At 43.6% G+C, this 16,414-nt stretch overlaps 1 pseudogene; it reads right to left on the bottom strand.

Annotated features, from left to right (window-relative positions):
- Positions 1–6,033: 6,033 nt before the first annotated feature.
- Positions 6,034–7,035, bottom strand: LOC135887508 (olfactory receptor 10A7-like; annotated as a pseudogene).
- Positions 7,036–16,414: the final 9,379 nt, after the last annotated feature.

Raw genomic sequence — 16,414 nt, 5'->3', positions numbered from 1 at the left:
TGCCTTTATGATAGAATGTCCCTTACACCAAAAATCACAATAATATTCAGGGAGCTGACCCCTGGGAGGCACAGATTTGGCTTCCCCAGGCTAAGGGGGGTGTCAGTGGGTGCCGCACACAATCCCAGGCACCGCAAGAAATGTCACATGGACATACATTAAATTAAAAGATGGCAAATTCTGAACCAATAAATACCTTTTTCCACAATGTGTGATTAGACTGTAGTCATCAAAGCGGGACTGCACATTTGTATGGCTAACAAGAATTGATATGCAAACTAGATACAATCATCTTAGGACTGAATAGGGACTGGGAATGGCTGAGCCATTACAAACATTGAATCTATCTCCCCTTGTAAGTATTCTCACACTTCTTATCAAACTGTCCGTACTGGGCTATCTTGATTATCACTTCAAAAGTCTTTTTTCACTTACTTAATTGGCCTCTCAGAGTTGGTAAGACACCTCCCACCTGTTCATGCTGTCTGTATGTGTGTATATATATCTCCTCAATATATGTTCCATTCTATATGCATCCGAAGAAGTGGGCTGTAGCCCACGAAAGATTATGCTCTAATAAATTTGTTAGTCTCTAAGGTGCCACAAGTACTCCTGTTCTTTTTAAGAATAACCAGTGTTATCATAGGTAATTATGATAATCCCTATTACTCTAAGCAGCAGGTTGTTTTTCTCTAGGGACCAGACAGAGACACAAATGCTCAGACACTCTAAGCTATTCTGCTGCAAAAACAAGACAACCCTGAGTAGATGCTGAGGGCATTAAGGTTCAAACCTCCCCAAACACAATCTGTATCTCCATGCCGGGTAGAGACTGCGTATTGTTACCCCTTTTTGACCCGAGTGGCTAGTCACAGTTTGGAGCTATGGGGTTGTCCCAGTTGGAAGTAGAAATTGATTGAGTCTGATATTTTCTTTGATCCAATCTCGTTTATTGAAAAGGAATGTACAAAGTCTGACTTCTCTGAATGCATGAGGAACCAAGAACAAAAGGAGCAGCTTCTTTGCTTACCTCCCCAAGTCTCGTTAGTCACCTCATTCGACCCAAACGCTCGCTTTTTCCAGGCTCGCATTGGGTTACTTCTTGGCTTCCTTGATTTTTCCCCTCAGGCTCTCCCTCTCTCTGTCCTATGTGTTCTCTCTTCTCTCTCTTCTCTCACACACACACCCATGCTCAGCCAAACCCTTCTGCCCACTCAGTCAAATTCCTGGGCAGGTTCACACACCTCTTTGTCTTAGGTGGGGGAGGGGGCTTCTGATTAACTCATCCTGACAGTTATGTGAATAGAAGGGGGTTTCATATATCAGTTAGAATAAGTTTTTTAACTCAACCATAACAAGGTTTCATCCAGCTCATAACAACATTCCTCACCTCAGGGGAGGCTCAGGCTAGTCACCCAGGCTTGGCCCCACCCTATAACGCCCACACAGCTATTTTTATCACGCTAGCACAAGCCCTGCTAGCACGAGTTTGCCTACCCAGGCTGGGAGGCTCACCTTCAGCTGCCGTGTAGACGTACCCTCAGTGGCTCAACTACTGTCCTGCCTTCAATTACTTCCTGTGTATTCATTTGTATCAGAGGCGTAAGGATTAAAGTACTATTCAATGGGTAGAATTTTCAAAAGTACCAAAGTGACTTCAGCGCCTGAGTTCCCCTTTCAGAGAGACCTAAGGACGGGGGAATCTGTGTCTCATTGAAAGTCAATGAGATTTATGCTTGTAAGTCAGCTAGACAGTTTTGGAAATTTTACCCAATGTGCTTCAGGATGAAAGATGCTGGTACTTTTCAAATATGCCATGAGTAGCATTTCCTCCATGCCTACCTGCTGTTTTTTTACTTGACATTGATTTTGTTGTTGTTGCTGTAGCAAAGAGGTTGTGTCAAGAGAAATAATTCACATCATTTATTTTATTTTGATAGCCACTAATCTGTTTAGGGGCTGAGGCACTAGGTCTTAGGGAATGTGTACACTGCAATGTAAGCCCAAACTCAGACTCAGGCTTGAGGATTTCAATCTGACAAACGCACATTCAATCACCATTCTACACCAATTGAGAAGATAATTAAGCCTTCTTTTTCCATGGCCTCTGTGATCAGGATACTGTTTCATAAGCCCAGACAAAAGGGGTACATGGGACCTCCTAGAATAACCATGGTAACAGTGCTTCCATTTATGACATTGTCATTTGCAATAGTGTTCCGGCCTGTCCATGAAGGTAGATGCCTGACTGACGGAAAACCCTGGCATCATGAACTTTTCCGATGCAGCCCACGTTGGCATCCACAAATTGGCCTTTGTGGTCCCCAAGGGCCTGCATACCCATGGAGTAGTACCTTTTGCAGTGTATGTACTCCGGCTCCTTGAGTGCATACAATCATGGCTCCAGTGCAGTGTAGGAGCTGGATTTTATAATGTACTATATTTAAATCAATAATCAATGCCACCCCAAGAGGGGTAGAAAAATGTTATTTTTGTCTTTCAGAAAATCAGAAAAAGCTAATACCAGCTATAGGACAACCTGAAACAAAAACAAATGAAAGTGAAAAGAAAAAAAAACTATTACTGCTATAGCTATGGAACGTACTGAAATACAGATACTTGCTTTGTCCACCTTGCGACACAAAATGTTTTGGGTAATATCAGAAAACACTAAGGTTTTGATACACTTGTTAAAGCAAAGGAAAAGATCTTTGTTTGATACTGCATCCATTCATGTTTATATGTATGTTTCTAGCATAGTAAGGCCAGACCTTTTTATTGGGAAAGTTGTTAAAATCACACACCAACAGGCTCTGGAAGCAAAGATATGGAAAGTTAGCCCACTCCCCAGATTGCACATGGGATCCTTCTGGCTAGAGCCAGTGGGCTGGGGAGGGAGGGAAGCTGTTGGACACCAGAGGTTGTACCAAGTGGACTCCTCAAAAGTGGGTGTGCTTGTCCATGCCTGTTGCTCCAAAACCCTGTAGTAAAGACATCTCACTAGGATCCTGTATGTGGGATAAAATGGATAATGAGACCAAAGTACTGTATAATGGGCAATGTGTATGCGTTAATTCTTGGAGGGAAAAGTGTTTTGAAAGAATGGAAGTGTTAGCAACCTTCCAATAGACAAATGTAAATGTAATGTAAGTACTGTGTTTACCAATAATCACATTTACTATTTGCCACAACCAAAAATGTTTCAGCTTATTGTGAGCACTGATTTAGCTCAGTTCTCTATCAATCTGGGCATTGAATGGCAGAAAGTTACCAATCATCTGTTAAAAGTTAAAAAGGTAACATAGTTCCTAGAAAAAACTAAAAGGCAATTTGGAAAACAGAACCATTCATATTATACATGCAAATAGGAACATGTTAAGAATTGCCACTGCAGAAAGACATAACAGCTTACCATTGGTATAACATATTTTCTGGATGGTCTCCCACAACTACTGGCATACTAATGTTACTACCCCTAATTGTTTTGGTTTTAAATTGTATGTGTTTAATTGAAATGTTTATTATGTGCTGTTGGATAAAACCAATGTATGCAAAGCTAGAACCACAGGCCCAAATCACCTCCCAGTATTTTCTATTACGCGGACTAAATAAGAAGTGACACTGGTGATTAATAATCTTAGTGTCAAAAGGGGAATATGTAGGAGCTGGATTTTATAATGTCCCATAAGAATTAATGTATGATTTGATTTCATCCTGTCAGCCACCCTTTTTGAATAACAGAAAGGAATGACAGACCAGAACAATCCTTATGAGTGATTATGGTCACTCTTTTGTTTTAAAATAAGTTATAATGTCTACTATGGTTTCCTATATATATTACAAAGTAGGCACTCTAGTTAAATATACATTTCTTTGTTTTAAGGTTTTAGTAAGTAAGTGACAGGATTTTCTATTGTGTCTATGATAAGTAGATTAGAGGAACATTGAAGACCTGGGTCTCAATGTAAATTGTCTTGGTTATTGATTGTAAAACTTAGCAAGGTTTAATTTGCAATGCCTTTTTGCTCGATATAAAATACTACTGTTTGTATTCTCAATCTGTTTTTGTGAATGAGGAATGTATGCATCAGGAAAAGATAAGGTGTGAAGACCATTGTTATAGCCAGAGTCAAGGAAGAGGAAGTGAAGAAACTTAAAGGACATCAAAGAATCATCAACGCACATCCATAATGAGGGGCAGATTGACGACCCTGAGGTAAAGGCTGGCACCCCTAAAGACAACTGATTAAATAGGAAGAAAGGACAGGATGATCCTCTCGGAGGTGTATTGGAATGTTTACACCAATTAAGAAGTAACTGGTCACAAACTGACACAGCAAAATCCATAGGCTTCAACAGAGAAAAAAACCCTATAAGAACAGGGTGCTTTGCCATGGGACTTTGGGTTCATCTTGCCACACTCCAGGAGCATCGGATCACGACTGATAGAACCCCGCTCCCCTCTGCGACCAATCTGGCTGGCCACTAGATTGATCCAGACTCTGGACTGGTAACTATAAACATCACTGCAGGACTCTGTGTGTGTGTGTGTGTGTGTTTCTGTGACTGAAAAGCATATGCTAACTGTGTTATTCTCAATAAATGCTGTGTGTATTTACCTTCCTTTATAAAGATCTCGTGTGATTTGTATGAGCATAACAGCAGTGGGGAAACCCCATTCTCTCCAAGCCAGCAGTTACTTCGGGGATATTGTTTATGCCCCCACCTTTGGATAAACCACACACGTGACTGCCTCAGAAACCTCGGCCACCACTTTACCTTCCAGTCAACTTTCCAACCCCAAACTGGTTAGCAACGGACCTGTAGGACTCTGGGATATAGCAACCTACTCTTCAACAGGAATGGTTTCCCTCGCGTATGCGTCGTGGTGCTGAAGGGACGGGGTAAGCTGCTAACAAGGCTCCGGAAATGTAGCTTTCTTCATGAGCAAGTTCTGGTCTGCATACCAAAGGGGTCCCACCAGTCTGTGCTCGTGGCCCTGCTCCAGAAGCACTGGTCTACACAGGGGGCATCAGCGGCTCTCCCGAGAGCCATGAGCAGCATCAGCCAGTTTGAGTCTGCCAAGTCTGTATCACCCTCATCCTCCTTCAACAGGTGCTGTCTTCTGCAGGTCAGAAAATGCCCCCGAAACATCCACCAGTACCTCATGCAAGCTGCACCCATTGCCTGAAACAGGAGTGAAAGCACAAGCAAGACAAGTGCTTCAAATGCTGACTCTTCCCTGTTGCTGGCTCCGGCTGCCGGGCGCATACAGATTCAAAAGACAACTTGGCCCGATGCCTTGGCAGGCTGTGATAGCTTCCGGTAAAGTGCCGCGGGATGGACAGTCAAGTTTTCCCATAGTGGACCACAGACAAAAGGCTAGAACAGCTAACCACAGGGGAGGGTGCTAGGAAACCTGGCACAGGCTGGTTTGGCTTAGGTCTGCGTAGTGCAGCGTAGATGCCTGAGCACTGGTGTGATGCCCGGGTCCAGAAATTCTAAACCTAGGCTTAATATTCAGTGTGGACACTCAAGTCTAGGTTTACACCCACCGAGTCTACAGGTTCAAGTCCCACAGACCCTAGGCTTACATTGCAGTATAGGTACACCCTTACACCCCTTCTACCCATTGCAAGATGACACGTAGTACAACAATGGGAAGACTACTACAATCTTCCCAGATATAAAGTTATGGAGCTTTTGGGAATCCAGGAATCAAGGAGAGAGAAAATATTTGAACCAGCTAATTCCACCCACAGGGATCTGAGGCCAGTGCCAAGTAAAATGTGGCATTTTCCAAACTCAGAGAGAACAGAGAAATAGATGAAACACGTATCTGAAATCTCAAATGTCACCATCTGGAGTATAGAACGCAAGATAGTCAGGTTTCCAATGAAGGCAGTAGCAAGTATCAGCTTTAGCCATGAATGGGAATGTTATCATCCCAAAACGTAGTATGTCCTCACATTCCCCGAAGCAGTTCCCATTGGTGTGAGCTAGGGCCCTACTAGATATAAACTTTCTTGCTCATTAAGCCAGATGGATTCCTTTACAGATCAGTGATTCCATCTGAATTCATTTGAGCAACATATATTGACTGATGACTTTTCTCAGGGCCTCCTTCACCTCTTTGTTCCGCAGGCTGTAGATGAGGGGGTTGAGCATGGGAGTCAGGACTGTGTAGAAGACAGAGAACACTTTGTTCAGGGCTCTCAGTGTATTGGTTTTTGGTAGCAGATACACAGTCATTAGGGTCCCATAGAAAACTGTAACCACAATGAGGTGAGAGGAGCAGGTGGAAAAGGCCTTTTGCCTCCCGGTGGTGGAAGGGATTCTCAGGATAGTAGCAATGATACAAATATAGGATGTCACAGTTAATAGAAATGGGCAAGGCGAGTCTAGGGAGGCGAGTATGAAACTAACCAGTGTTATCATGCTGGTGTCACTGCAGGAGAGTTTTAGAATGGGAGAAAAATCACAAAAGAAATGGTCAATTTCATTGGGGCCACAGAATGTTAATTGCAACATAAAGCACATCGTTATTACACATGTTAGAAATCCGCTTATCCAGGACCCCGCTGCTAGCTGGAGGCACAACCTGCCGTTCATCAGGGCTGCATAATGCAGGGGTTTGCATATTGCTAAATACCGATCATAAGACATCGCTGCTAGGAGATAGCATTCTGTAGTTGCCAAATAACCAAAGCAAGACAACTGTGCAAAACAGCCACTGACAGAAATGGTTCTGTCTCCAGTCAGGAGACTGGCCAGCATCCTGGGCAGGATGGTGGAGGTGTAGCAGGTCTCCAAGCATGACAAGTTCCCCAGGAAGTAATACATGGGGGTGTGAAGGTGCTGATCAGCCACAACCAGCACTATGATGAGGATGTTCCCGGACATGGTCACAATGTAGATCACTAGTAAAACCAGGAAGAGAAGGATCTGCAGTTCAGGGAGATTCCCGAATCCCAGGAGGATGAATTCTGTGATGACCGTTCGATTGTCCTCTTCTGCTTTCTCTATGAGGTGCATCTAGGTACAAATAAAAATACTAAAACTCAGAGGTAGGACTTTCAAAAGGATAAACATGCCATCAACTTAAGCAAATGCAGAAGGACAGATATTCAAAGGCATTTAGGCACCAAAGTTGCAGATAGGCGCCGAGTGGGATTTTCAAAAGTACTTAGGAAACCAAGGTGCCTTAAGGCCAGATTTTTAAAGCTATTTAGGTTCTGCTGCACACAGCATCACAATGCCCAAATAAATCACATTTTCTCAGATTTAGGCACCAAGGAGTCTACATTCTATTGACAGCCAATAGGATTTAGACTCCTCCATGCCTAAATCCCTTTTGAAAATGGAATTTAGGCTCCTCAATCAGTTAGGCATTGTTGCAATACTGAGCTCAGCAACCCCTAAATAGCTTTATAAATCTGAGCCTGAGGGCTTTGCTGAGTCAGGACCTTTATTCAAGCTATGCAGAGCCACAAAGGATCTGCTGTTCTTCAAAGGATGCTAGCCACTGTGAAGTTTTAGCCCACATTAAAAATGGTCAGTGGAGCTAAGAGTGAGTAAAGGGGGGAGGGATAGCTCAGTTGTTTGAGCATTGGCCTGCTTAAACCCAGGATTGTGAGTTCAATCCTTGAGGGGGGGCCATTTGGGGATTTAGTTAGGGATTAGTCCCTCTTTGAGCAGAGGGTTGGACTAGATGACCTCCTGAGATCCCTTCCAACCCTGATATTCTATGAATGGCTGTAACAATCTCACAACCTTCCTTCACATGAATAAATTCACAAGGTCTAATTCTGATCTCACAAATTGTTTTTCTCAATATTAACTTCTGCCGGAGATCCTCCCATTGCCCAGGAGAGGTCAGAACCAGCAGCTGTAAATTCTGAGTATATGTACATCCTACATGCTATGTATTTTATTTTTAAATAACAGACTTGCTGTACTGAATATATATATATATTATTTTATTTTAATGGGAATTGGGGGTCTACATTCATAAGTGGGATAGACAGAGGAGTAGGTGTGGTTGATCTACCTTGTAATCTCAAAGAACATTGCAAAGAGATGATGCAGTGCTCAATGCCTCCTGACACCTGCTGAGAGCTCTCAGATGACACTCTGGTCAGTGAAGGAAAGGCTCTGCTGGAGACAACCAGCAGCTACAGGGTCAGGAACATGCACAGAACTTCCTCTTTAGGGGAAAATCCAGAGGGACATTTTAGAAACAACTGAGGAAAGGAGTGAGAATCCATGTGAAAGAGGTGAGTTGTCAGGGATTTAGAAAGGCATGCAAGCCCTGTCTAAAGGGCTGGGGGATGGGAGATAAAGGCTATGGGAATCACCCTGGGTACTGTTATGCTCACAGGATACAAACAAGGAAGTTAGATTAAAACAACAAATACTCTCTCTGTAAGGTTGCAATGTAACATGACTTTATTGCATAAAATCCAAAACCTTAATGCACAAAACTCAAAACCAGAGAGAGAAAAGCAGGCTGCTCCCTAAGGCAGAGACACCAAACTCACCCCACATTGCTCTTGGCTGGCTCTTTCCAGACTGACTGCTGAAAGACAATGATCTCATGCTTCCCTACAAAGCCCCCTGGTCTGCAAGCAGGACCAGGAGAACTCTTAAGAATTTAAAGTGACAGCATATAATTTTAACAGTTTTCAATATACCACAGATGCCTTAGAAGGAGAGGGAAAGATACAGGCAAACAGAGAAACAGACAGACAGGCACAGAGAGACATATGCAGACAGACAGCGAGACATCAGACAGATAGAGGGAGATGTGTGGAACAGCTCTATTTAACATTAGAGGTGACTGGAATTTTTTTTCTTTACAGAAATTTTTGACTTTTTGTGAAAAAAATTGACAATCAAAGTTTTGTGGCTGAAAACTGAAAATTTTCCACCAGAAGCTGAAAGCTTTTGAGTTTTGACCCAAAGTTTTTCAGTTTTTGGCTGAAAAGTTTTTGGGTTTTGGCCAAAAAGTGTTGTTGTTTTTTAATGAAAACATGCCATTTTCCAGGGAAAGCAGACACTTTTCGTGAAAAATTTTCATTTAATTTGAAAACCCAATTTTCCATAAAAAAAAAACAAAACAAAAAAACAGTTTTGAAAAGATATTTCCCACAAGCTCTATTTATCAAAAGAAATGTAACACATCCGAAAAGGCAATATAAAAAACTCCTCTATATTCCAGAGTTAGAGAAATAAAGAGACAAATTAGTAATACACTAGATCAGTAATGTATCACTGTGACCAATTTCACTCAAACGATCACTGAAACACCAAGTCAGCTGAAATGTGTCCAAGTTGTCAGTTAACGTAGAGAAGGTGCATCAAGCCACAGCCTGGCCATGAGCCACCTGAGCAAAAGGATTTGTTTTCCTTATGGAAGCACAGAGCAGCTGATTTTGCTTGTTACACGGGAAACAATTCCCACCCAGTCCCTATATCTCATCCACAGCATAAAAAGGAGCTTGGAAAACAACAGTGGGCTGAAAAGCAAGGGCAAAATTTCATAGAGAGGAATCAAATGCAGGCAATCAAAGAAACACTGAAACACCCTGTCTGGGACAGGATAGAACGGGAAATGGTCAGAAACCAAGAGAAAGAGACAGAGAGACAGACCAACAGATAGAGCCTTTGTATTTCAATTGTTTTCCTAGTAGTACTCTGCATGGTCTACAGTCCTTAATCAGCCTTCACTCAGTGAAAATTCCCATATACCCAGAACAATGGAAGTGTGTTGGTTACAGACTGAACAAAAAGTGAATAAAGACCCCCAGGATTTTCCCCAATAATTATTACATTTACTAGGTCTGGTTGAAAGTCCCCCGTCCCCTTCATGCGAATTGTCATCTTTTCTTCAGAAACCTGAAAACTGAAAAAATTGTGCTGAAAGTTGCTGAAAACCAGAAGAATTCCATCAGAAACCAAAATATGTTAGGGTTTTCTGAAGAACACTTTTTTAAAAAATGGAGGAAAACAGATACTTTCCATGAAGAACTAAATTTAAAAAAAAATTTCCGGTGGAAAATTTCCACCCAGCCCTAACATTTACCTTTAGTTGTGAGTATGAAGGAGTGATCAATGTACTGGTGTGCGAAGAGTGACCAGTGTACCAATGGTGGCTGGTTTGGGGAATCGTGATGCAGTTTCCACCATCAATCACTCTCCTGTCTTCATTTTCTTTAGGCACTTTCACTCTCTCTGTAAAGACCTGTCCATTTTCATGATGGGTCCTGCGACCCTGCTTATTCCAGTATACAAAACCTTCATTACCCTTTCTCTGGTTATTGTGGGCTTTATAGAAGAAAGCAGCCTCTCCTGCCTGTTGCTGACAGAGGAATAACCCTGGAGACTGCTTGTGATGATCATATCTAAAGTAATGTGATGGGGGAATTGTTTATATTTTGCATTTCCAATCAGAGCAATTAACAAAACTAAAGAAAACAACATTCAAACACTACTGAGAATTGCACGCAGTGATTATTGCATCAAGACCACATCTTCAGGCTGAACTAGCTTACTGGACTCACTCAACTATCTGAGATCTAGGCTGGGATTTTCAGTTCTGCCTAAGAGTATTAGGCACCCAAATCCTACTGCATTTCAGTGACAGTCAGGTCTGGTCTACACTACAGACCTATATCAGTATAACTATGTCGCTCAGGGGTGTGAAAAATCCACATGCCTGAGTGACATAGTTATACCAACCTAACCCCCGTGTAGACAGCGCTAGGTTGTCAGGAGAGCTTCTCCCGTCAACATAGCTATTGCCTCGTGGGAAGGTGGATTAACTACGCTGACGGGAGAGTTCTCTCTCGTCGACGTAGGAGCATCTTCACTTAAGCGCTACAGTGGCGCAGCTGAATCAGTGCAGCATTTTATGTGTAGACCTCCCCTCAGACAGCTAACGCCCACAGGCCTCTCTGAAAATCCCAGCCTGTGTTGATAGGAGCTCAGACTGTTTCAAGAAAAAGACAAAACTTAAACATTTTCTAGACTGTCAAGGCTCTTATGTTTTCTGGATTTTTGGTGAAAGGACTCTGAGAATGCTCCATAGTTGCCTTGATAGTCAATGGCAGACAAATATAATCAGCAAAGCACTTTAAGGAGGATAGCCAGCTTTTTGTTGACTTCCTCATTTTTGTCCATCCGTGGTCATTTATATTTTCTTATTTAGTGCTCCTTTAGGCCCCTTTGAAAGTCCCAGTTTACGAGCCTATTTAGACTCCCATAATTGAAAGTCTTGGCCACAGAATTACTTCCCTTAAAGAAATGTCTGTCTAACAATCCCTGTTTGTGTTAATCCATCTCCGAATCTGTCTCTCTCTCCACACCTGTACTCTCTCTCTCTTTCCCTCAAGGGTTGGAAAACATGCCTGATAATGATAGATTGATCTGTTTGAGTCTATACAGCTTAACAGAGAGAAGGATAAGCGTTGACTGGACCACAGTCTATAAGTACATACATGGGGAACAGAAATTGAATAATAAGAGACTCTTCAATCTAGCAGACAAAGGTGTAACAATTGCCAATGACTGGAAGTTGAAGCTAGACAAATTCAGATTAGAAATAAGGTGGAAATTTTTGACAGGTAGGGTAATAAACCATTGGAACAACTTGCAAAGTGTTGTAGTGGTGTCTCCATCACTGGAAATGTTTAAATCAAATATTTCTACAAGATCTGCTCCAGTTCAATCACAGCTATTGTATTTGAAGTAGTAATTAATTCACGGAAGTCCCTTCTGGCCTTTAAATCTATAAATCATCTAATTTGGTCCTATCTAGAGCATATCTGCTAATCAGAAACTCCAATATTGTTATAAAGACTCAAACAGATGAAGAATGTCCCACATTCCATGGTACATTGTTCAGAGCAGCGACAAGAATGATTTGTGAGATGGAAAAGTTACCTTGCAGTAAGAGACTTAAGAACCACAAACTATTTAACTTAACACAGTGGAGGTTACAAAAGCTTAACAAAGAGTTGATTTGGTCACTGTCTAGCTGTACCTACCTGGGGAGGAGATCTCTGATAGCAGAGGGCTCATTAATCTCATAGATAAAGGCATAACAAGAGCCAGTGGCTGGAAGCTGAAGCAAGATAAATACAGACTAGAAAGAAGGCGCACAGTTTTAACAGTGAAGGCAACTATCCCCTGGAACAGTTTACGTAGGGCTGTGGTGGATTCTCCATCACTTGGAGACTTTAAATCAAGACCGGAAGTCTCTTTCTAAAAGAACCACTCTAGCTCAATGACAAGCGATGGGTCTGGTGACGGAATCGTTGGGTAAAATTTCTTTGGCCTGTGTTATGCAGGAGGTCAGACTAGATGATCACAATGGACTTTTTCTACTTTAAAAATCTACAAGCTGGCTTTCCCCAGGAAAAATGGGATAAAGGGAAAGTGTGACACTTGCAGAGTCGAGTATCTGGTGAGGAAGTTTGCAAGCAGGATGTTTGTGAAACCGCAGCCATCTCTCCCTCCAGCTCCCCTGCTCAGCTAAGTAGAAAGAAAAAAAAAACAGTCTAAAACACTGTGATCTTCTTGGGGCACAGACCATTCCTTCTGTCTTCTCTGGAAAGAGACAATTTATTATCAGTGTTTTGGGATGTTTTTTTACATTTTCAAATATATTGATTTCAAGTACAACACAGAATACAAAGCATACAGTGCTCACTTTATATTATTATTTTGTTTACAAATATTTGTACTGTAAAAAAGATAAAAGAAATAGTATTTTTCAATTCACCTCATACAAGTACTGTAGTGCAATCTCTTTATTGTGAAAATGCAACTTATAATTCCATATTTGTTTTTGCTTTTTTTACATAACTACACTAAAAAACAAAACAATGTAAATCTTTAGAGCCCATAAGTCCACTCAGTTCTACTTCTTGTTCAGCCAGTCGCTAAGACAAACAAGTTTGTTCACATTTAGGGGAGAGAATGCTCCCTCTTCTTATTTACAATGTCACCTGAAAGTGAGAACTGGCGTTAGCATGGAACTGCTGTAATATAAAGTGAGCACTCTACACTTTGTATTCTGTGTTATAATGGAAATCAACATATTTGAAAACGTAGAAAAACATCCAAAAATATTTATAATAAATGTAAACTGGTATTCTATTCTTGTTTAACAGTGCGATTAAAACTGCTATTAATCACGATTATTTTTTAAATCTAGTTAATTTGTTTTGCGTTAATTGCTTAAGTTAACGGCGACTGACAGTCCTAGTTTTTAAATTAAAAAAAAAATTTGAAATTGAACCAGACTTGCTGTGTGAGAGTCACAGGGACTTGTGCTCCCATCTTCGCACTTTAGGAGCTTCTGAGTGCCCCAGTCCCCCAAGGACAGGTCTAGACAGCAGTCTCACTCCGGCCATGCAGCCACCCCAGCCCGAATTAGCGATGAACTGTGAGACCCTCTAGGCTAAGGGCATTAGACACCCAAAACCCATTAAAATCCCAGCCCTATTGAAAGTTAATGGGGGAACTTGTGCTCCTGAGGCACTTTGAGAACCGCCCCATACAGCCCCGTCGTCTACACGTGGGTCTGTGCAGACGTGCGGGATTGGTTTGGTTGTGTTGAAAGTTGAGCTGACGATAGGATTTTAACTTGCGTGAACTAACATGATGAGAGTCTCAATCTACATGATGATGGGGTGACTTCAGAATGACCCGGGAGTGGCTGGGTAGCGGAGATCAGAATCTGACCCCAGTGTCTTGTACAGCAGAGCTGCTCGGATAATGGTCAACAAAACAGTTTTCCATCTGACTTCATAGCACCAGTTTCAGAAGGGAGGAGGTTCTGCTTTGAGCTTTTAGTTCAGTCCATTCGGGGCCAGCCAGATGGTGCCAATAATCCCCATGTCGGGGACAGGGTGGAGCTGCCGCACCGTGGCTGGATAAAAGTTAACTCCATTACCATCGAGCAGCCTCAGGCTCCAGTTTACAACCAGCTCTGTATTAATCTGTGTGGACAGTACGTTGAGCGGGTGGCAGCTGTCAAATACTTGGGCCTGGTCTACACTAGGAGGTTATGTCGAATTTAGCAGCGTTAAATCGAATTAACCCTGCACCCGTCCACACAACGAAGCTATTTAGTTCGACATAGAGGTCTCTTTAAATTGATTTCTGTACTCCTCCCCAACGAGGGGAGTAGCGCTAAATTCGACATGGCCATGTCGAATTTGGGTAGGTGTGGATGGACTTCGACGCTAATAGCTCCGGGTGCTATCCCACAGTGCACCATTCTGTTGACGCTCTGGACAGCAGTCCGAGCTCGGATGCTCTGACCAGCCACACAGGAAATGCCCCGGGAAAATTTGAATTCCTTTTCCTGTCTGGCCAGTTGGAATCTCACTTCCTGTTTGGACATCGTGGCGAGCTCAGCAGCACTGACAACGATGCAGAGCTCTCCAGCAGAGGTGACCATGCAATCGCAGAATAGAAAGAGGGCCCCAGCATGGACTGATCGGGAAGTCTTGGATCTGATCGCTGTGTGGGGCGATGAGTCCGTGCTTTCGGAGCTGCGATTGAAAAAACGGAATGCGAAGATCTACAAGAAGATCTCCAAAGCCATGACGGAGAGAGGATACAGCCGGGATGCAACGCAGTGCCGCGTGAAAATCAAGGACCTGAGACAAGGCTACCAGAAGACCAAAGCGGCAAACGGATGCTCCGGATCCCAGCCCCAGACATGCCATTTCTACGAGGCACTGCATTCCATTCTAGGTGCGGCCGCCACCACTACCCCACCACTGACCGTGGACTCTGATGATGGGGTATTGTTGACGGCCGCTTCTTCGGAGATGTTCGCGGACGGGGAAGATGAGAAAGGAGATGAGGAGGACGAGGCAGTCGACAGCGCTTACAACGCTGATTTCCCCGACAGCCAGGATCTCTTCATCACCCTCACGGAGATCCCCTACCAATGCTCCCAAGTCGTTAACCATGACCCTGAATCAGGGGAAGGATCAGTCGGTAAGTGTTTTAAACATGTAAACATTTATTTTGAACAGAGCAGGAATGGAATATTAACAATGGGTTTTTCATGATTACTTTGCCCTAGGCGCTTAACTTTTTAGTCCTTGCCAGTGCAACTACTGCAAAAGTATCTCAAAATGTCCGGTTTTTCATGATTAGTTTGCCCTACGCGCTCTACTTTTTAGTCCTTGCCAGTGCAGCTACTGGAAAATTGTGTCAATATGTCCGGGGATAGAGCTGAAATCCTCATGGGACATCTCCACGAAGCTCTCCTGGAGGTAATTTGAAAAGCCTTTGCATCAGGTTCCTGGGGAGAGTGGCCTTATTGCGTCCTCCATGGTAGGAAACTTTTCCGCGCCAGGCTAGCAGCAAGTACTCTGGGATCAGTGCCTCGCACAGCATGGCCGCATACGGCCCTGGTTTTTGCTGGCATTCACTCAGCATGCGGTCTTTCTCAGTGTCCAAAATCCTCATCAGAGTGATATCACTCATGGTGACCTGCTTTAAATTAGGGGAATGTTAGTATTGGGACTGATTGCCTGTTCCTTTACATAACTGTAACTGGCGGTTTACAGCCACGCGGTGGAGGCGGGACAGGGGCAGCATACAGGGATCTTTCCCGGGGACAGCCGTGAGGGGGGTGGGACAGGGGCAGAGTTCATGCTGGCCGGATTGCCAGCAGCAGGAACTGGCCAACGCTAGGGGCATTGCTTTGAACCTGAAAGGAGGGCACTGCTATAAATTAAGCTTTCAGCAGCCAAAAGTCTACGGCTTACCATGTCCGCCTGCTACCCGAATTCCGCTGTCTTGCCCCGCTTGTGTGATCTGTACTCCAAGACCCCAGGCACTGAATGGGAAGGCCGAAAATTCGACCTTGTCCTGAGTGCGCATGTGATAGGTGATGTGCATGGTCTTGTTCACAGAGAAAGACTATGTTCATTGTTCACAAAAATGTATCTTTGTGAGGAATTCACTCCCTTTTTCCCATCCCACAGCTGCGAGTGTCTCCCGACCTACCCCGGCATCCCCCTCCCAGAGGCTGGCGCAGATTAGGCGCCGAAAGAGAAGGATACGGGATGAGATGTTCTCCGAACTTATGGGCTGCTCCCGAGCCGAGGCGGCACAGCAGACCCAGTGGAGGGAGAACATGTCGCAATACCAGCAATCACACAGCGAACGGGAGGACAGGTGGCGGCAGGAAGACCAGCAGGCGACTCAAACGCTGCTTGGACTAATGGGGGAGCAAACGGACACGCTCCGGCGCCTTGTAGATGTTCTGCAGGACCGGAGGCAGGAGGACAGAGCCCCGCTGCAGTCTATCTCTAACCGCCCTCCCCCGCCACAAAGTCCCATCCCCCCCTCACCCAAAGTCCCAAGAAGGAGGGGCGGCAGG

This window comes from Emys orbicularis, chromosome 13 (assembly GCF_028017835.1).
Source record: "Emys orbicularis isolate rEmyOrb1 chromosome 13, rEmyOrb1.hap1, whole genome shotgun sequence".
NCBI classification, from domain to species: Eukaryota; Metazoa; Chordata; order Testudines; family Emydidae; genus Emys; species Emys orbicularis.
The sequence above is the reverse complement of the archived record's forward strand: the minus strand, read 5'-3'. Positions and strand labels throughout refer to the sequence as shown.